This window comes from Balaenoptera ricei, chromosome 10 (genome assembly GCF_028023285.1).
Source record: "Balaenoptera ricei isolate mBalRic1 chromosome 10, mBalRic1.hap2, whole genome shotgun sequence".
Classification (NCBI taxonomy): Eukaryota; Metazoa; Chordata; class Mammalia; order Artiodactyla; family Balaenopteridae; genus Balaenoptera; species Balaenoptera ricei.
Genome location: NC_082648.1, coordinates 25,926,352 through 25,947,735, shown reverse-complemented (window position 1 = coordinate 25,947,735; position 21,384 = coordinate 25,926,352). Strand labels below are relative to the sequence as shown.

Genomic DNA, 21,384 nt, shown 5'->3' with positions numbered 1-21,384 from the left:
TGAAGGAACCCCCCTCCAGAATAACCAAATAAATAAAAGTGTAACTAATAAGCAAATTGGGAAAATAAAACAGAATCATAAAAAATAATACAATAAATCCAAAGGAGGCCAGAAAAGGAAGGGAAAAAAAAGAAGGACAAATGGGACAAATAGAAAACAACTAGCAAGATGGCAGATTTAAATGCAGACATATTTATAATTACATTAATGCTCTGAACACTTCAATGTCAGATTTGGTGAAAAAAGCAAGACCCAAAATACATGGGTCTTGCACAATAAAGGAAACCGACTTCAAATATAAAGACTTAACATAAATCAAGAGTAAAAGCATGGAAAATTTTCCATGCAAATACTAATGAAAAGATAGTGTTAGTAGTTGTATTAGTATCAGACCAATTGGACTTCTGAACAAGAAATATTACTGTTACAACCCTCAGAATGGGAGAAAATATTTGCAAATGAAGCAACTGACAAAGGATTAATCTCCAAAATTTACAAGCAGCTCATGCAGCTCAATATCAAAAAAACAAACAACCCAATCCACAAATGGGCAGAAGATCTAAATAGACATTTCTCCAAAGAAGATATACAGATTGCCAACAAACACATGAAAGAATGCTCAACATCACTGATCATTAGAGAAATGCAAATCAAAACTACAATTTGGTATCACCTCACACCAGTCAGAATGGCCATCATCAAAAAATCTACAAACAATAAATGCTAGAGAGGGTGTGGAGAAAAGGGAACCCTCTTACACTGTTGGTGGGAATGTAAATTAATACAGCCACTATGGAGAACAGTATGGAGGTTCCTTAAAAAACTAAAAATAGAACCACCATATGACCCAGCAATCCCACTACTGGGCATATACCCTGAGAAAACCATAATTCAAAAAGAGTCATATACCACAATGTTCACTGCAGCTCTGTTTACAATAGCCAGGACATGGAAGCAACCTAAGTGTCCATCGACAGATGAATGGATAAAGAAGATGTGGCACATATATACAATGGAATATTACTCAGCCATAAAAAGGAACGAAATTGAGTTATTTGTAGTGAGGTAGATGGACCTAGAGTCTGCCATACAGAGTGAAGTAAGTCAGAAAGAGAAAAACAAATACCGTATGCTAACACATATATATGGAATCAAAAAAAAAAAAAAAAGGTTGTGAAGACCCTAGGGTCAGGACAGGAATAAAGACACAGATGCAGAGAATGGACTTGAGGACATGGCGAGTGGGAAGGGTAAGCTGGGACGAACTGAGAGAGTGGCATGGACATATATACACTACCAAATGTAAAACAGATAGCTAGTGGGAAGCAGCCGCATAGCACAGGGAGATCAGCTCTGTGCATTGTGACCACCTAGAGGGGTGGGATAGGGAGGGTGGGAGGGAGACACAAGATATGGGGATATATGTATATGTATAGCTGATTCACTTTGTTATAAAGCAGAAACTAACACCATTGTAAAGCAGTTATACTCCAATAAGGATGTTAAAAAAATAAAATAAAAAAAGAAAGAAATATTACTGTTGATAAAAGGGGGCATTCCATAATGATGAATGGTTAATTTGCAAGAGGACATAATAGTTCTAAATATGTATGTACCTAATTACATAGTTCAAATACACAAATAATAAATGATGGTACAATAATTTTGTTGGTTGGTTTGGTTTATGTCAGTTACCAAACGCTGTGACAAAGTTGCTGCTCCGTCAGCACCCACCACCACCGTCCTGCTTCGCCAAGCTCAGGGACAGTGGTCTCTATATAGTCATCATCAGGTCTACAACTAAAGACCAGAATATTTCTACCTCCCATGAGCATATGTCCTAGCACATGTTTAAAGGGAAAATTCATATTAGAATGAATGAAGGAAGTGAAAGAATCCAGAAGTGTCACAAAGAGAAGTTGGAAAAAAAAAAAACCTTTCAAGAAATCTGAAGTTAGATTGTGCATAAGGTGTCTGAAGCACATTGTTTGTGCTCTGAGTTAAAAACATTCACTTATTAATTAGGCTTAAACTTTTATCAGGAGACTTTAATCTGTTAATCAAACATGATTCCACAAACATCACTGTAACTGGTGGCTGCATTTTCTGTGTTGACTGTTTAATTTCACACCTTGTTCGTTCAGTAATTTCAGTTTTGACAGATAGCAACTCAGTGAAGTCAGGAGCTACTCACCTGAATCCAGTCAATAAGGAAAGGTGTTTGAAATGGGAAAGGGGTGAACAATTTTGATCTGAAGAGAACATTGTTATTTATTAATAATACATAATTTAACCACAGATTTTTTGTTCTGTCACCTGAAAACCTCACTTCACTAACTGTAAATGGAAAGTAACCTTTTAAAATTGTATAAAAAATAAAATTAAAAAAATGAGTTTGGTTTTCCATTCCAACAGTGCTGGTCAAAACATTTATATGCCCCCTTAAATCTCCTGAATTTTAAATACATGGAATTTCACTTTAGTTGTAAACATGAAACTGTTCTCTAAACCCAACCCTGTGTAAGTAACTTGATTTACAAGATTTTGTGCAAGGTAATTACAAGAAAAATTTTAAGATTCATTGTGTGAAAATCTAACCACCACCACCACTCATAAACACACACACACACACACACACACACACACACACACTTCTTCTCATACTTTAGATTCTCTTACAATTTTTGGTTAAATCAGTATTTAGTATTAAATTATTATGACCATGTAAGTATTGTTTACAGCAGAGTCACACACTGAAGTTACTATGAATACATTTCCTTCTTGAACCAATCTGAGGATCAACTTCATACCCATCAGATTAACAAAAGTTAAAAACTCTGATGCAGTTGAATTTTGGTGAGGATGTGAAGAGAGGGGCCTTACTGCTGATGTGCCTGTGAATTGTCCCATCCATTCTGAAGAGCAATTTCTCTGGGTATGGAACAGTGGGCATGGGTTTTCCACACATTTCAGAAACTCCACTTCTAGGGGCATACCCAACAGATACTCTCATCTATATGCCGTTGACACTAGGCACTATTGTACCATAGTTTGTAATAGGAAAACTGAGGAAATAACACAAGTAATCATAGGAAAATGGATAAACAAATTGTGAAGCTGAAACATTACACAGCAGTTAATATTGATGAACTTTGACTATGTGTATCTAAATGGGTGAACTTCAAAAACCTAATGTTCAGTAGGAAAACAGGGAAGTTAACACAATGATAAATACAGTGATAACTGTAAGGGAGCAAGAAGTTTTCCTCTACCCTTCCAGTTTCTTCTAGTTGTGAAAATGCACAACTCATCTCAGGACTTAATGAAGCTCAGGCTCTTTATGTCTTGGCACAGAAAGAATTCAGTTAGGGAAAAAGTGATAGGTAAAGAGTGGATTTATTAGTATAGGATGCCTGTGAAGGATACAAGAGGGCAGGCAAGAGAGCTCTGCCCTGAGAACTAAGCGGGCTATGTTTTTATAATCAAAGGAAAAGTGGGGAAGGGGAGAAGACCACCTTCTTCCTCATTCTTTGAGTAGACATCAAGCTTACATCATTAGCTTCTCCTTTGTGTCAGGTGGGGGAGTTTTTGATCCTATATGGTCAAACTCGGACTGTCATGGCGCTATTCAACTCAGCAGAAGGGTGATAACATGTACTAAAATATGTTAAAATATGGTAAATCGTCTCAAGTTTCACTATAATGAGGGTCTTCTACTTTGGAATGTCACCTTTCCCCTATATTTCTGTCCTCAGTCCATGCAGAGGTGCATGTCCGAAGGATCATTATCTTACTGAGCTTGACTAGCAGGTCGCAGGCCTCATTTTTTCACTTAATGGCCTGGGGCAGATCTTGTGCTTTTTTTTTTTTTTTTTTTAATGTCTGAAACATTTATATTAACATATTTCCATACAAATAACCCAATGAAAGTTTAGTATTAGTTGTTTTGTTTGTTTTTTTATACTGCAGGTTCTTATTAGGCATCAGTTTTATACACATCAGTGTATACATGTCAATCCCAATCGCCCAATTCAGCACACCACCATCCCCACCCCACCGCAGTTTTCCCCCCTTGGTGTCCATATGTCCATTCTCTACATCTGTGTCTCAACTTCTGCCCTGCAAACTGGCTCATCTGTACCATTTTTCTAAGTTCCGCATACATGCATTAATATACGATATTTGTTTTTCTCTTTCTGACTTACTTCACTCTGTATGACAGTCTCTAGATCCATCCACGTCTCAACAAATGACTCAATTTCGTTCCTTTTTATGGCTGAGTAATATTCCATTGTATATATGTACCACATCTTCTTTATTCATTCGTCTGTTGATGGGCATTTAGGTTGCTTCCATGACCTGGCTATTGTAAATAGTGCTGCAATGAACATTCGGGTGCATGTGTCTTTTTGAATTACGGTTTTCTCTGTGTATATGCCCAGTAGTGGGATTGCTGGGTCATATGGTAATTCTATTTTTAGTTTTTTAAGGAACCTCCATATTGTTCTCCATAGTGGCTGTATCAATTTACATTCCCACCAACAGTGCAAGAGGGTTCCCTTTTCACCACACCCTCTCCAGCATTTGTTGTTTGTAGATTTTCTGATGATGCCCATTCTAACAGGAGTGAGGTGATACCTCATTGTAGTTTTGATTTGCATTTCTCTAATAAGTAGTGATGTTGAGCATCTTTTCATGTGCTTCTTGACCATCTGTATGTCTTCTTTGGAGAAATGTCTATTTAGGTCTTCTGCCCATTTTTGGATTGGGGTGTTTGTTTCTTTGATATTGAGCTGAATGAGCTGTTTATATATTTTGGAGATTAATCCTTTGTCCGTTGATTCATTTGCAAATATTTTCTCCCATTCTGAGGGTTGTCTTTTCGTCTTGTTTATGGTTTCCTTTGCTGTGCAAAAGCTTTGAAGTTTCATTAGGTCCCACTTGTTTATTTTTGTTTTTATTTCCATTACTCTAGGAGGTGTATCAAAAAAGATCTTGCTGTGATTTATGTCAAAGAGTGTTCTTCCTATGTTTTTCTCTAAGAGTTTTATAGTGTCCAGTCTTATATTTAGGTCTCTAATCCATTTTGAGTTTATTTTTGTGTATGGTGTTAGGGAGTACTCTAATTTCATTCTTTTACATGTAGCTGTCCAGTTTTCCCAGCACCACTTATTGAAGAGACTGTCTTTTCTCCATTGTATATCTTTGCCTCCTTTGTCATAGATTAGTTGACCATAGGTGCGTGGGTTAATCTCTGGGCTTTCTATCTTGTTCCATTGATCTATGTTTCTGTTTTTGTGCCAGTATCATATTGTCTTGATTACTGTAGCTTTGTAGTATAGTCTGAAGTCAGGGAGTCTGATTCCTCCAGCTCCATTTTTTTGCCTCAAGACTGCTTTGCCTATTCGGGGTCTTTTGTGCCTCCATACAAATTTTAAGATGATTTGTTCTAGCTCCGTAAAAAATGCCATTGGTAATTTGATAGGGATTGCATTGAATCTGTAGATTGCTTTGGGTAGTATACTCATTTTCACAATGTTGATTCTTCCAATCCAAGAACATGGTATATCTCTCCATCTGTTGGTATCATCTTTAATTTCTTTCATCAGTGTCTTATAGTTTTCTGCATACAGGTCTTTTGTCTCCCTAGGTAGGTTTATTCCTAGGTATTTTATTCTTTTTGTTGCAATGGTAAATGGGAGTGTTTCCATAATTTCTCTTTCAGATTTTTCATCATTAGTGTATAGGAATGCAAGAGATTTCTGTGCATTAATTTTGTATCCTGCAACTTTACCATATTCATTAATTAGCTCTAGCAGTTTTCTGGTGGCAGTTTTAGGATTCTCTATGTATAGTATCATGTCATCCGCAAACAGTGACAGTTTTACTTCTTCTTTTCCAATTTGTATTCCTTTTATTTCTTTTTCTTCTCTGATTGCCGTGGCTAGGACTTCCAAAACTATGTTGAATAATAGTGGTGAGAGTGGACATTCTTGTCTCGTTCCTGATCTTAGAGGAAATGCTTTCAGTTTTTCACCATTGAGAATGATGTTTGCTGTGGGTTTGTCATATATGGCCTTTATTATGTTGAGGTAGGTTCCCTCTATGCCCACTTTCTGGAGAGTTTTTATCAGAAATGGGTGTTGAATTTTGTCAAAAGCTTTTTCTGCATCTATTGAGATGATCATATGGTTTTTATACTTCAATTTGTTAATATGGTGTATCACATTGATTGATTTGCGTATATTGAAGAATCCTTGCATCCCTGGGATAAATTCCACTTGATCGTGGTGTATGATCCTTTTAATGTGTTGTTGGATTCTGTTTGCTAGTATTTTGTTGAGGATTTTTGCATCTATATTCATCAGTGATATTGGTCTGTAATTTTCTTTTTTTGTAGTGTCTTTGTCTGGTTTTGGTATCAGGGTGATGGTGGCCTCATAGAATGAGTTTGGGAGTGTTCCTTCCTCTGCAATTTTTTGGAAGAGTTTGAGAAGGATGGGTGTTAGCTCTTCTCTAAATGTTTGATAGAATTCACCTGTGAAGCCATCTGGTCCTGGACTTTTGTTTGTTGGAAGATTTTTAATCACAGTTTCAATTTCATTACTTGTGATTGGTCTGTTCATATTTTCTGTTTCTTCCTGGTTCAGTCTTGGAAGGTTATACCTTTCTAAGAATTTGTCCATTTCTTCCAGGTTGTCCATTTTATTGGCATAAAGTTGCTTGTAGTAGTCTCTTAGGATGCTTTGTATTTCTGCAGTGTCTGTTGTAACTTCTCCTTTTTCATTTCTGATTTTATTGATTTGAGTCCTCTCCCTCTTTTTCTTGATGAGTCTGGCTAATGGCTTATCAATTTTGTTTATCTTCTCAAAGAACCAACTTTTAGTTTTATTGATCTTTGCTATTGTTTTCTTTGTTTCTATTTCATTTATTTCTGCTCTGATCTTTATGATTTCTTTCCTTCTGCTAACTTTGGGTTTTGTTTGTTCTTCTTTCTCTAGTTTCTTTAGGTGTAAGGTTAGATTGTTTACTTGAGCTTTTTCTTGTTTCTTTAGGTAGGCTTGTATAGCTATAAACTTCCCTTAGAACTGCTTTTGCTGCATCCCATAGGTTTTGGGTCGTCGTGTTTTCATTGTCATTTGTCTCTAGGTATTTTTTGATTTCCTCTTTGATTTCTTCAGTGATCTCTTGGTTATTTAGTAACGTATTGTTTAGCCTCCATGTGTTTGTCCTTTTTAGGTTTTTTTCCCTGTAATTCATTTCTAATCTCATAGCGTTGTGGTCAGAAAAGATGCTTGATATGATTTCAATTTTCTGAAATTTACTGAGGCTTGATTTGTGACCCAAGATGTGATCTATCTTGGAGAATGTTCCGTGCGCACTTGAGAAGAACGTGTAATCTGCTGTTTTTGGATGGAATGTCCGATATATATCAATTAAATCTATCTGGTCTATTGTGTCATTTAAAGCTTCTGTTTCCTTATTTATTTTCATTTTGGATGATCTGTCCATTGGTGTAAGTGAGGTGTTAAAGTCCCCCACTATTATTGTGTTACTGTCGATTTCCTCTTTTATAGCTGTTAGCAGTTGCCTTATGTATTGCGGTGCTCCTATATTGGGTGCATATATATTTATAATTGTTATATCTTCTTCTTGGATTGATCCCTGGATCATTATGTAGTGTCCTTCCTTGTCTCTTGTAACATTCTTTATTTTAAAGTCTATTTTATCTAATATGAGTATAGCTACTCCAGCTTTCTTTTGATTTCCATTTGCATGGAATATCTTTTTCCATCCCCTCACTTTCAGTCTGTATGTGTCCCTAGGTCTAAAGTGGGTCTCTTGTAGACAGCATATATATGGGTCTTGTTTTTGTATCCATTCAGCCAGTCTATGTCTTTTGGTTGGGGCATTTAATCCATTCACGTTTAAGGTAATAATCGATATGTATGTTCCTATGACCATTTTCTTAATTGTTTTGGGTTTGTTTTTGTAGGTCCTTTTCTTCTCCTGTGTTTCCCACTTAGAGAAGTTCCTTTAGCATTTGTTGTAGAGCTGGTTTGGTGGTGCTGAATTCTCTTAGCTTTTGCTTGTCTGTAAAGCTTTTGATTTCTCCATCAAATCTAAATGAGATCCTTGCCGGGTAGAGTAATCTTGGTTGTAGGTTCTTCCCTTTCATCACTTTAAGTATATCATGCCACTCCCTTCTGGCTTGCAGAGTTTCTGCTGAGAAATCAGCTGTTAACCTTATGGGAGTTCCCTTGTATGTTATTTGTCGTTTTTCCCTTGCTGCTTTCAATAATTTTTCTTTGTCTTTAATTTTTGCCACTTTGATCACTATGTGTCTCGGCGTGTTTCTCCTTGGGTTTATCCTGTATGGGACTCTCTGCGCTTCCTGGACTTGGGTGGCTATTTCCTTTCCCATGTTAGGGAAGTTTTCGACTATAATCTCTTCAAATATTTTCTCTGGTCCTTTCTCTCTCTCTTCTCCTTCTGGGACCCCTATAATGCGAATGTTGTTGCGTTTAATGTTGTCCCAGAGGTCTCTTAGGCTGTCTTCATTTCTTTTCATTCTTTTTTCTTTAGTCTGTTCCGCAGCAGTGAATTCCATCATTCTGTCTTCCAGGTCACTTATCCGTTCTTCTGCCTCAGTTATTCTGCTATTGATTCCTTCTAGTGTAGTTTTCATTTCAGTTATTGTATTGGTCATCCCTGTTTGTTTGTTCTTTAATTCTTCTAGGTCTTTGTTAATCATTTCTTGCATCTTCTCAATCTTTGCCTCCATTCTTATTCCAAGGTCCTGGATCATCTTCACTATCATTATTCTGAATTCTTTTTCTGGAAGGTTGCCTATCTCCACTTCATTTAGTTGTTTTTCTGGGGTTTTTTCTTGTTCCTTCATCTGGTACATAGCCCTCTGCCTTTTCATCTTCTCTATCTTTCTGTAACTGTGGTTTTTGGTCCACAGGCTGCAGGATTATAGTTTTTCTTGCTTCTGTTGTCTGCCCTCTGGTGGTTGAGGCTATCTAAGAGGCTTGATGGGAGGCTCTGGTGGTGGGTAGAGCTGACTGTTGCTGTGGCGGTCAGAGCTCAGTAAAACCTTAATCCACTTGACTGTTGATGGGTGGGGCTGGGTTCCCTCCCTGTTGCTGTGGCGGTCAGAGCTCAGTAAAACCTTAATCCACTTGACTGTTGATGGGTGGGGCTGGGTTCCCTCCCTGTTGGCTGTTTTGCCTGAGGCAACCCAACACTGGAGCCTACCCGTGCTCTTTGGTGGGGTTAATGGCAGACTCTGGGAGGGCTCACGCCAAGGAGAACTTCCAAGAACCTCTGCTGCCAGTGTCCTTATCCCCACGGTGAAACAGAGCCACCACTCGCCTCTGCAGGAGACCCCCCAACACCAGCAGGTAGGTCTGGTTCAGTCTCCCCCAGGGTCACTGCTCCTTCCCCTGGGTCCCGATGCACACATTACTTTGTGTGTGCCCTCCAAGAGTGGGGTCTCTGTTTCCCCCAGTCCCGTCAAAGTCCTGCAGTCCAATTCCCACTAGGCTTCAAAGTCTGATTCTCTAGGAATTCCTCCTCCCGTTGCCTGACCCCCAGGTTGGGAAGCCTGACGTGGGGCTCAGAACCTTTACTCCAGTGGGTGGACTTCTGTGGTATAAGTGTTCGCCAGTCTGTGAGTCACCCACCCAGCAGTTATGGGATTTGATTTTACTCTGATTGCGCCCCTCCTACCGTCTCACTGTGGCTTCTCCTCTGTCCTTGGACGTGGGGTATCCTCCTTGGTGAACTCCAGGGTCTTCCTGTCAATGATTGTCCAGCAGCCAGTTGTGATCCCATGAAAGTCTTGAGTTGGGCGTAAACTGTTTCCAGTGCAGTACCGCCGTCATGCATGTGACTGCTGCGGGAGAGTTTGTGTCAGATCTTGTGCTTTTATTGCCTGGTTTCATTGTTAAGCAGGCCTGTTTTGTGTCACAATATTCTGTTTACTTTCCTGAGTGATTATTAACTTACAATGGTCTCCCAAAGTTTCCTCTCTATCTATAATCCCCTAGTGGGATTTCCAAAACTAGCTGTGCAACTATCCTAGTCTATCCCTATCAGTTGGTCTGAGAACTAAATGGACATGAGGTAGATAAACAGAAGAAGCTCAAACAAAAGTTTAATAACATGTATACCTGTGAGAGACTCGGGAGAACAGAGTCACTTGTCAAAATAGCCAAAGCCCTCACCTTAAATACCATCTTCAGCTAAAGAGAAAAGAGGATGCTAGGGGTAGTGGTTTGGGACTTCAAAGGGGAAGAAGCCAAGTCACATGGGGATAGAAAAGCAAATGTTCGGTAAGCAAATGTTTGCTAGGCCGTGCAGAGACAATGGGACACAGAGTGGACTCTGGTCTCCAGGCCCTGCTGAGTTTCCCACACACACCTAGCATGTGTTCTCTGGAGATAGCTGTATTCTGTTAACAGGCACTTTATCTATATTCTTTTAGACAGCTAAGGGAGAGGTAACAAGAAAAACTTCCCGAGTCTTCTGTTTCTTAAAAATAATCAGCCTAAATTAATCTTCATGTCAAAGAGACACATTTTTGGGTAGCAAATTTTGCTCCCCTGTATAACCTTTATTCAAAGCTTGAAAATAAATCAAATGATGCCATTTGTTCGTTATAGTTATAAACTTATAAAGTAATAGTAATAAAATATGCATAAGAATGATAAACAGCAAATTCAGGATATGGTTACTTCTAGGGAGGGAGGATACAAGTGGTACAAGAGATTTAAAATGTTTCTATAAGTTTTAGAAAAATGAGCTAGATATATTACAGTGTCAAGGCTTGATAGAGCTAGGTGGTGGAAACACAGATGTTCATTGTTTTTCTTTGTACTTTATGTTAGGCATTATATCACAATTTTTTTAAAAGAAAAGAAAATGCACTTTCATAAAAAATGTCCCTCCTGAAAGAAGATGTCTGGTAAAGAAATCCCTCTTTGCCCTTGCAGCCTGAATTTGATTTAGAATCTGCCGATTCTAGGCAAAGTGCCTAGTTGCTAGACAGTTTCTGAGGCCTTCAGTTTTATGGCTCAGGCACTTTGCCTAGAATCGGCTGATAAATTTGGGGGAAGTGGATCTTAAGATAGGGTGTAAAATTGCATGTGTATATGAGCATTATCGTAGGAAGGTCTGTTGCTTACATTAGATTCTCAAACGGTTTGCTGTGTAACAAACCACCCCCATATCTAGGGCAATAAAATACCAAACACTTTCTTAGGCCTGCCGCGCTGAGCAGGAATTCAGGCAGGGCGCGGTGGGAATGGCTTGTATCTGTCCCATGGTGACTGAAACTTTGGCTCGAGTGGCTTGAATAGTTGTGCGTACAATATACGCTTGGGGCCTTGGTTCTGGCAGTTGACTTGTTTCCTCAAATTTTCTCCTGGTTGAATCTGGTGGGCCTGGAATGGCCAAATATTTCTCTTTCTTGGTGGCTGGGCTCTGACGGCTCTAACAGAAGCAGGCTGGGTTCCTCTCTCTCGGCACAGCCTTTTCACACAGGCAGCTTGAACTTCCTCACAGCACGGCACTCTCAGGGTGGTGGGACTTCTCACCTGGTGGTTGGCTTATCTCAGAAAGAGCATTCCAGGACACGGGAAGTGGAAGCTGCCAGTCTCTTAACATCTGGATGTGGAAAGGAACACAGTAAAACCCCTCCTCTGTCAAAGGTGTTCTGTTGGTCAGAGCAGTCAGAGAGCCTCTCCAGATTCACAGGGAGGGACTTGATTAGCATAACTCTTTCATGGTACAAGTGGGAGCCCAGGCCTTGACAGCCGATGTGCCGGGAGGTGTCCTGACTCTTGTCCTGTGTACCTTCTTCCATGGGCGGCAGTGGTGGACACAGGTTAGTGACATCATCTCTAGAGTCACACAAACTTGGGTCCAAACACTGGCTACACCCCTCATTAGCTGTTTCACTTTGGACTGCTTATTCTTTGAGCCTCAGTTTCTTCCTCTGTGAAATGAAAATCGTAACAAGTCCTTATCTTGTGGGGTTGTAGGAAAGGTTGGGTGGTAGATGATCAGCACTCAAGAAGCACTAACTGTTATTGGCCAGGCTCCCTGTTATGTACGTGGCATTCTGAACTTTCGCTTTGTAGCATCTGTCACAACTGTAATCAGTTTTATGGTACATACTGTGTGGTATCTGCATTCCCCATATGACTAGAAGCTCTCTGAGGGCAGGAATCATCTGTCTTGTGTTTGGCTTCATTCCTAATGACCAGCAGAGCAGCAAACACACAGGGTACATACTGAATGAATGAATGCTTCCATGTATGCAGAGTTGCTGGGTGTTAAATGGTTTGAAAAGCACAGTATTTGAAATTATGTGTTGTGGGCCTTCTAAGCTATGTATCGGCAGTATATTATTCTTTCCATAGAACTTCTGTTAGTTTATTATGAAGACGGTCAAGAAGGATTATTCAGAGAACAAAAGAGACAATTATCCCCTTGGAGAAAGGCCTGGCTCCGTAGTGACAGGTGAATGGAGAGAAAGAGGTGCAGGTAAGAGTGGGCTGGAGAAACCAGAGGAGACAAGACTTCAACGGGGACATTTAAATAGCTCTGGATGGGACCAAATGAGAGAGAGAGAGCACATCCGCAGTCAGCTGTCGTATCCTTCTGCTGTCAGTGAGGCAAAGCAGAGAGAAGTTAGGACACAGAAACAAGGTGAATACAAGGAAAAAATAGGAAGCAAGAGGGGTTTAGAGGTCACTCTCTAAAAAGTAAGACAGGCAATTCAATTACTTCCATTGGTTGAGAGGAAAGAGAGGAAAGGCATTCTCATATAAGCCAAGGGGAGGCCCTCTGGCTCACAGCTTTCAGGCACTGTTGAAGCTTTGCAGTCAGATGCATGCCAGGCACGAGCCTGGGTCAATGTGATAACTGGCTCCCACCTCTGCTTCCCCCTCTGGGATTTACGGAGCGCCGGGCTGCTGAACACTCTCCAAGGATCACGTGCCCAGGCAGGGAGGTGATCAGAATGTAATGACTCATCCCAGCTTGTTGCCCCTCAATAGCGCTCTATCATCTTCATGTCAAGGAGATTAAAGATGTAGGAACTTCAAACAAACAAACAAATCAAAAAACCAACAGTTTCCTTCTCCAGATAAAATTCTTCATCTGACAAGGCAGGAAAATAAATCAAATATAAAAAAAAAAAAATTTTTTTTTTTGAAGAGTTAAGGCCTTATAATTACTGGTATTAAATACTTCAAAATCTACATGTCAAATGGCTGCTTTATGGATTTAATAGCGGAAGAAAATTGCAGTATGTGCTTAAACTTGGAATATGCCTCAGCCATTCTTTTCATTAATAATGTACAGGCAAAAATGCATATGCTTAACTTTTTTTAATGAAAATAGGCTACTAAATAAAGTTCTTATTTGAATATAACATGTGACTACAAAGTATCAACTGCTCTCTCTCTGTGGTTTGTGGAATTCTAACAGGCCTAATGACCAGGGGCTTTCTTGTTAATAACAATGTGCCTGGTTGCCTTCTAGTCACACAAGGAGAAGCTGCCCAGGGCTCTGGGCAAGGGAAGAGGAGTGCTGAAGAAGGTTGTAAAGAAAATATAGGTCAGAGAGTGCAACTGGAAAGGGTACAAGGGTCTGGGAATGAGGAAAAAGAGCTTAGGGCAAAGGATGTGTGGCTTCTCATTGGTCTAAAATGTGTCTCTGTGGTTTCGGCAGGTGACAAACACCAGAGCTTTCTTTCTGTGCTCACTTGCCTGAAGCCAAATCAAAAAGGATACAGGAGAGATCGCTGAAACGCATGGTTACACCTAATCCTCATGCCGAATTACCACAAGAGCAGGTCTTGGAGCCGTGTCCATCTGTCGGGAGCCAGCATCACCAGTCTGGGCAGTCCTGGGTTGTCATCCTTGGCTTCACGTGATCCCAGCTCATTGACCCTCAGTGGGACAAGCCCCAGATTTCTCTTTCCTGCCACCTCTTCGTATAATTGACAAATAAAAATTTACGTAATTAAGGTGCAATAACTTGATGTTTTGATATACATATACATTGTGAATTGATCACCACAGTCAAGCTAATTAACACACATTTAAAAAAAAATTTATTTATTTATTTATTTATGGCTGTGCTGGGTCTTCGTTTCTGTGTGAGGGCTTTCTCTAGTTGCGGCGAGCGGGGGCCACTCTTCATCTTCATTGCGGTGCGCGGGCCTCTCACTATCATGGCCTCTCTTGTTGCAGAGCACAGGCTCCAGACGCGCAGGCTCAGTGATTGTGGCTCACGGGCCTAGTTGCTCCGCGGCATGTGGGATCTTCCCAGACCGGGGCTCGAACCCGTGTGCCCTGCATTGGCAGGCGGATTCTCAACCACTGTGCCACCAGGGAAGCCCCAACACACATTTTGATAATATTTTATTACAAATAGTTGCAATGATCATTATAAATGTGGTATTCTACTATTATTTCTATAATAAGTAACGTGAGCGGTTGTTATTTATGTGTAAGGACACAACTCTGAAACCAAACTTTCTTATTTAATCTTTTTTCAAATGTTTGGATCTGTTTAATTGAAGACCATTCAGAAATTCATGGTAACCTATAAAAAACTTCTGCAAATACTTACCTGTGCAAACCAAGAGTTTTCTCAGTACTGTACAACCGAAACAAAAACTGAAATAAACTAATACAGATATAAGTTTGCAACTAAATTTTAACTCCAAAATTTTTGTTCACCAAAAATGCTTTGTAATTCTTTATACGAATTTTGTAAAAAGTAAATGTTGAAACTTTGAATTATAAAATAAATTTATACTAGTAAAATAAATATTTTTATTTTGATGGGGTCTCCTATGAGATTACATTTGAGAAAAGTTCTATTGCTGTATATATATATATTTTTGGCTGTGTTGGGTCTTCGTTGCTGCACACAGGCTTTCTCTAGTTGTGGCGAGTGGGGGCTACTCTTCATTGTGGTGGCTTCTCTTGTTGTGGAGTACGGGCTCTAGGCACGTGGGCTTCAGTAGATGCAGCACGCAGGCTCACTAGTTGTGGCACACAGGTCCTAGAGTGCGCAGGCTCTGTAGTTGTGGCTCGCAGGCTCTAGAGCGCAGGCTCAGTAGTTGTGGCACATGGGCTTAGTTGCTCCGCAGCATGTAGGATCTTCCTGGACCAGGGATCAAACCCATGTCTCCTGCGTTGGCAGGCAGATTTTTAACCACTGCACAACTAGGGAAGTCCCTATTGTTGTATTTTTAATGAAAGTTTGAAAACCAGTGTTTTAAGAAAATTCCTCTGTACATTTTTCCTGCTACTTGATATCAAAATAGGAAAACAACTTATGGTTTATCTTGCTTTGAGATCATACACCAAGCACAGTCCAAACACTGTGATGCCTGTCTCTTTCACCAGCATTGCTCAGGTCCCCAGGAACAAATTGAGCATCAGGAAGAAGGAAGAAGCCATGGGAGGGAAGCATTCCCCAACACAGCCCTGGTCTACACTCTTGAAAAACAAGGCTGAGATTCTTTTACTCTAAGAAGAATTGTGAGTTGCTAAGAAATAACATGTGTAAATATAAGGTCTATTAGTATTTTAACTCTGTTCTAACCTAATCATTAAGTAATTGAGCAGTGATTTAGCTTCGAGATTGTACAGCGTGAATTATTTAAAATTTCCTCCTTGAAATAGTTGGATACTCTGCAGTAGGGCATTGGGTAAGTAAATTATGATGCATGCTTATAAATAAGCCCTACACAGTCATTTAAAAATGATGTAGATATATAATTTTAGTGACATGGGAAGATGTTCACAATAAGCTTTTTAAGTGAATAAGTAGATTTCCAAATAGTATACACTCCATGCTCTCATGGGCTCTGGTGATAGGCTCCTGAGGTTCAAATCCCAGTTCTGGCATTTACTAGCCATGTACTCTAAGCAAGCCAAGTACATTGCGCCTCAATTCTACCATGTGAAAATAGCTTAAATAATAGAAACTACCATATAAGGTTATTTGGGGTTTAACTAACTAATGCATCTAACATGATTAGAACATATTAAATGCTCAATAAGTATTAGTAAATATCATCAATGTAGTTATTTTGGTAAGAATGTGTCATAGAAAAAGTCAATAAAGACACATAATAAAATATTAACAGCAGTTCTCTTTGGTTTTGAGACCATGGATACTTTTATTTGGGGATGGTTTATCTGTACTTTCTAATTTTTTTTCAATGAACATTTACTAACTTGGTAAAATTTATATTTCTAAGTATATTTTTGAAGAGATAGTTCTAAAAGCACTTCAGAGCTGCAAAACCTTCCTTTTACGTTTAAGATAGAATTGTTTCCATATCAAGAAATGGTGCTGTTCCCTTCAGCAGCGGCCATGCTTACCTGCTCCTCCTGTTTTGAAGTGAAGGCCATTATTTCTGTAGTTGGGACATCTTACCCTTGTTTCTTTACCTGCTACAGTTCCATACATCCCTAAAATTATAGTCATAATATTGGGTAGATATGCATTTTTCTAGGGAGAGATTCCATAATTTTAATGAAAAAGTTAAAGATCAGCTCATTTAGAAATGCCTTTGTTTCTAAAAGTGAGAATGGTACACAAAATAGACACTTCCAGTCACGTAGCTTGTTATTACACAGATCTTGGCCCCCAAGGCCTCATGGTGCCTCTAGAATATAACAACCACCCATTGGGAAAGCCTGAAAGAACACGGTCAGACTAAAGAGTGGGGATTGATCCTCTTTTGTAATCTGGGACTGTAGGCTTATTTCTATTTAAGATTTCCATAGCACCACTTCATATTATTAGAAACTGGTTTAGAACAGTGTTCTTAAATAGAAACGCTGGCTCATTCATGAGGTGTATCGTACAGATGTGGGTCAATAAGCTAAGCTAAAGATCAACGTTCACAAAGTGGAATCAGATGCCCCTCCAGGAAACACGCCAGCATCATTTGCTCAAATGTCCTGTCCCTGGTCCCCAGGAAGCTCTCTAACCCTTTCCTTGCAGAAGAACTGTATCCCTGTCTTGGACAGATGCTCACAGTCATATAAATTTAACAATGGCTTTACATAGGGCAGATTTGAGGGAGGATGATGCAGAATTTTAATATTTAATTTTTAACATCCTTCTATGGAGAGTCAATTTATATCACCAAAATTTATTCATTCAACTATTTTTTCAAAAGCAGCTTTTGAGCAAACACTGAGTGCAGTCATCTTACTGGACCCTAGGGTATCAGGGTGATTTGAATAAGTGGTTGAGAAGAGAGAGGCATAAATGACTGACCATAATGCTGTGCTAAAATTAAGGCACATTTACAAAGAACTATGTAGTGGAAGAATGAAATAATTCTGTCAAGAGTGGAGGTGGGATATGGTTCAGGAAGTGCTTCAAAGATGAAGTCACATTTTGAGCTAATTCTTAAAGGGTGAACCAGAGTTCACCAAAGGAGAGAGCTCGGGTGACATTTCAAGGAGAGAAAAGAGCAGAAATAGAGAATCAATTGTCAATTAATAGCAGATAATAATTTTCTGGGAAATATATTGGTAATTATCCTCATAAGATAAACCCGCTCGCTTTGCATTTACAGAGGAGGGATGGTTTAATGAGCGTGGGTGTTGGTGCTAGATCACCCAGGGTTTGAATCCACACTCCATCACCTGCTAGTTGTCTATCCATGGACAATTTGATCTTAACTTTCTAAACCTCAGCTTGTCATCTTAAAATGAGAGGAACACCTCCCATCTCCTACCTTACATGATCATTATATTTAATGAGAGAACACACACATAGTAGATGCTCCATAAATCTTGGTGGCTCTCTCTCTCCTCCTTTCCACTTCAGAGGAAGAGAGTGGGGCCATAAACATTTCATCTGCTTCACTGAGTGTTTTGAGAAATCATTTTATTAAAGTTCACCTGGATATTGCCTTAAATTACCTTCAGTACGTAGTGTAATAAACTGATTATAAATGTAAATAAAAAGGAATTAAACTATATGCACACATATAGATTGACATCAAGTCACATATAAAAAGAAATTCTCTACTGATCTATACCCAAAAAACTTTGAACACAGAAAAATATTTTCATTAGGAGCAGAGAGCTGAAAACTATTACCACAGAGCTGCTAGTAGAACCACAGTCCATTGATTTTTGAATCTGAGAAGAATTAGGAAATCAGGAAGGTGGGGAAGGGGAGTTTGATGTCACCAAGGTGTCAAGACCCAGCTCTGACCCACAGGCTGAAGACAATGATTATGAGCAGAGCAGCTGTGAGGTCCAGATCTGCTCTGTCTACACAAAGACACTTAGCTCAGCATCACCTGCAAGGCCTCCTGAAGTTTAAACAGAGAACCAGCCTCATCAGTGATGAGGTCCTGGAGTGAAGCTGGGTCCCTGGGCTTGGATGAACACTCTCACTGCACATATGGATATGCAAACCACGGAGAACACCAGACCTCCAGGTGCTCCTGGGGGTAGCAAGTTGGAAGGAAGCAATCACAAACAGGGCAAGCATGGCTCAGGCTTTAATGATGCCTCGAAGCCCTGCTTCTCACCCCGTAGTCCAGTCAGGCTCTACTGGGAAGCCTCACCAGCAGCAGAAACTGCCAGCCCAATGAACCCTGCTGTAAAGAATGTAGCATCCCTTGGAGCAGAGACTCAGAGAGGAAAATAGTGTCAGAGCTGCTAACACTGATGCCAGACCTAAAACCAATTACCATGAAGGAGAAGGAGCTGTTCATTTGGCCTCTTCAGTCACACCTGAGTTCACCCTCTGGTGGGGAGGCAAAGGAGAGTATTAAGTATGGTACCAGGAAACTGCACATGCCATTAAGAGAGGAAATAGTTGCCACAGGAAGACAGAAGAATGGGAGTAATTTGGCCTGGAGGATCTGGGAAGGCCTTGTGGAAGAGCTGGCCTGTGAACTGAGACTTAAGGACAGATGACGAGGATTTCAGGAAGCAGAAGTGAAGGAAACATGCATTCGAGGCCAGAAAGAAAAAGATACCTTCCAGGCAGAGGAAACAACAGGAGCAAAGGAACAGGGATCTAAAGCAATGTAGGAGTTTCCAGAAGGGGAGGCACAAAGTGACAAGACATGGAGTGAATGAAAGTGGGAGGGGGGCCATGGGAGGCAAAGGTAGAAGAGAAATTGGGGCTAGAATATGAAAGGTCCTGAATGCCACACTAAAACAGGTGGACTTTATTATAAAGAAATGCTAAACTGTGGGATACTGAGAAATACGGAAAGGGCTTGGTCAACTTACAGTCAAAGGAAAACACATGCAAATGAGTAACACATATTTCTGCCTCAACTGCAGGCTGCCATCACCGGGGAGGTGGACTGAGCTGGGCAAATTTCAGATGCCATCAGCATTTTCAGGAAACTCCTCCATGTATCATCAGGCTTGACATCAGGGCGGGGACAGGGTCACTGCTGCACCAAGCAGTCTATGCTGGCGTGAAACGTGTGCATGAATATTTGTGGGAAGAAAGAGCAAATGAATTAACTCTTCCCTGCCTACCCAAGTTGGAATCAAATTCTCTCCCTGCTGAGGTTCTTGTTTATATCACAACAAACTGCTAGGTCTTGTAGTTATTTTAGTGTTCTTTTGCTTTCCTGTGAGACTGTAAACAACTCGTGGGCAGGGACCAGTCTGTGCCTGTTCATGTACCTCCCAGTACCTAGACAGTGCCTTGTACCCAGTAGGCACTTACTGAATAGTGGTTGAGTGTCTAATTAGTATGGCAGATGAAATACTCTAGTGAAGTCACATGAATACCAAAAAAAAAGGGTTTTTAAAAAATTTTCCCATCTTTCCTTTCATTAGTTATGGTCTATTTTTATCCCCCAATTCAACAAAGGAGAATTATTCTCATTACCCTTTTATTCCTGCATGAGCTTCAATTTTTTAAATATAATTCATCCTTATATTTTGTGTAAGTGCATCTCTCTTCCTTTTTTTCTCTTTCTTCCTCCTTAGAACCTGAACTGAGGTCTACTTTTTCAAATGAGTCTCTTGTTTTTCATTTTCCAGTGTGATTTGTCTAACAGAACAATTTTCTTGACTTCTCACACCTCTCCCATCTTGTGGCTACAAATGGCCTTCTCTAACATCCTTCCCTAAATGACTAGCTGCTCCCAGTCTCCATTGCCCCTTTTATCTCATTTTCATGGAATTTTTCATTTAGTACTAAAGCCTACTGAAAAAAAAATTAAGGTTATTTTACTAATAGGATTTTCCTTTTTTCTTAGAATCCAACTTCAACTCCACCAGGTTGTGATCTCTCTGCCCAAAATGACCTGCAGTTTCATGCACCCCCTCTCTGCAAATGCTGAATTCAGATGGCTATCTGCCCTGCTCATTTGTTTTTTCTTCTAATAATTGACTCCAAGGTACTCCAAACATGGATTTTCAGCTGGACTAAAAAAACAAGTCACTTGTCAGAAGTATAATGCTGACATTTAGAGCAATGTGACATGCTGCCAATGACCCACTGTGAGAAATTCTACAGCATTTATAGTAGAAGCATTTTACCTTTTTCCCTCATAAGAGAATTTTTAAAAACTATGCATCCTCTCTCATCTTTTAGGTTAATATTTAAATTTGCATCATAATTTTAAATAGAAAGGATTTCAGTTCATTGTGTATCTGACATGTAAAAATAAAACTTTAATATCACTGTGTTAAACGTACCCAGTGGAATCTAAATGCCACAGTAATATGACACTCAATCATCTTCCATTATTACAAACATGAAGAAGCTCTTCTGTAACAGGTGGAGTATTTTATATCCTTCCTTTTCTCTTGAAAGAAATATTTCTGTTCCATTTCTCCCACAGAATTTTAGCTTGCTTAATATATATTTATCCTAGAAAATCTCTTATTATTTGCTTCATCTCTCAATATCATAAATATGTATATAAATTTAAAAAATTCAATTTCCTATAGCTATAAGGCTTTAAGCGTTAAAAATTTTAAATTTGATTTGAGTTGTTATTTTTGTTATTGATACAGATTTGGCTAAACCACATAGACATAATACATTTTTATAACTAAATATTAAATGTAAAAATGTACTTTGGGGGCTGTTGCTCTTGTATCTGTGGGTGAATATTACCTATTGCTAGTACAAAACAGTGGGCAGAATCAACAATATTCCCAATTTTTTCTTTACCAGTTGTTCATGTGTATGAGAATAGGGGGAAGTTGTGTTCCAGCAATGACTCAGTTCTTTGAACTCCTTTCAGAATGCCAAAATTCACACAGTGATTTATTATCAAAACCAGTTCTTAATGTAGTAGCAGCTGACAACTCAATTCCTTTGTAGGAAGCA

At 39.5% G+C, this 21,384-nt stretch overlaps 1 long non-coding RNA gene across 1 annotated transcript in view; it reads left to right on the top strand.

Moving 5' to 3' along the window:
• LOC132372468 (uncharacterized) overlaps positions 1 to 14,014 on the top strand; it is a 75,265-nt gene extending 61,251 nt beyond the window's left edge. Inside the window, exons 3-4 of the long non-coding RNA XR_009505194.1 lie at positions 12,432 to 12,555; positions 13,747 to 14,014. This is a non-coding gene — a long non-coding RNA (uncharacterized LOC132372468). The remainder of the gene's footprint in view (positions 1 to 12,431; positions 12,556 to 13,746) is intronic.
• Positions 14,015 to 21,384: the final 7,370 nt, after the last annotated feature.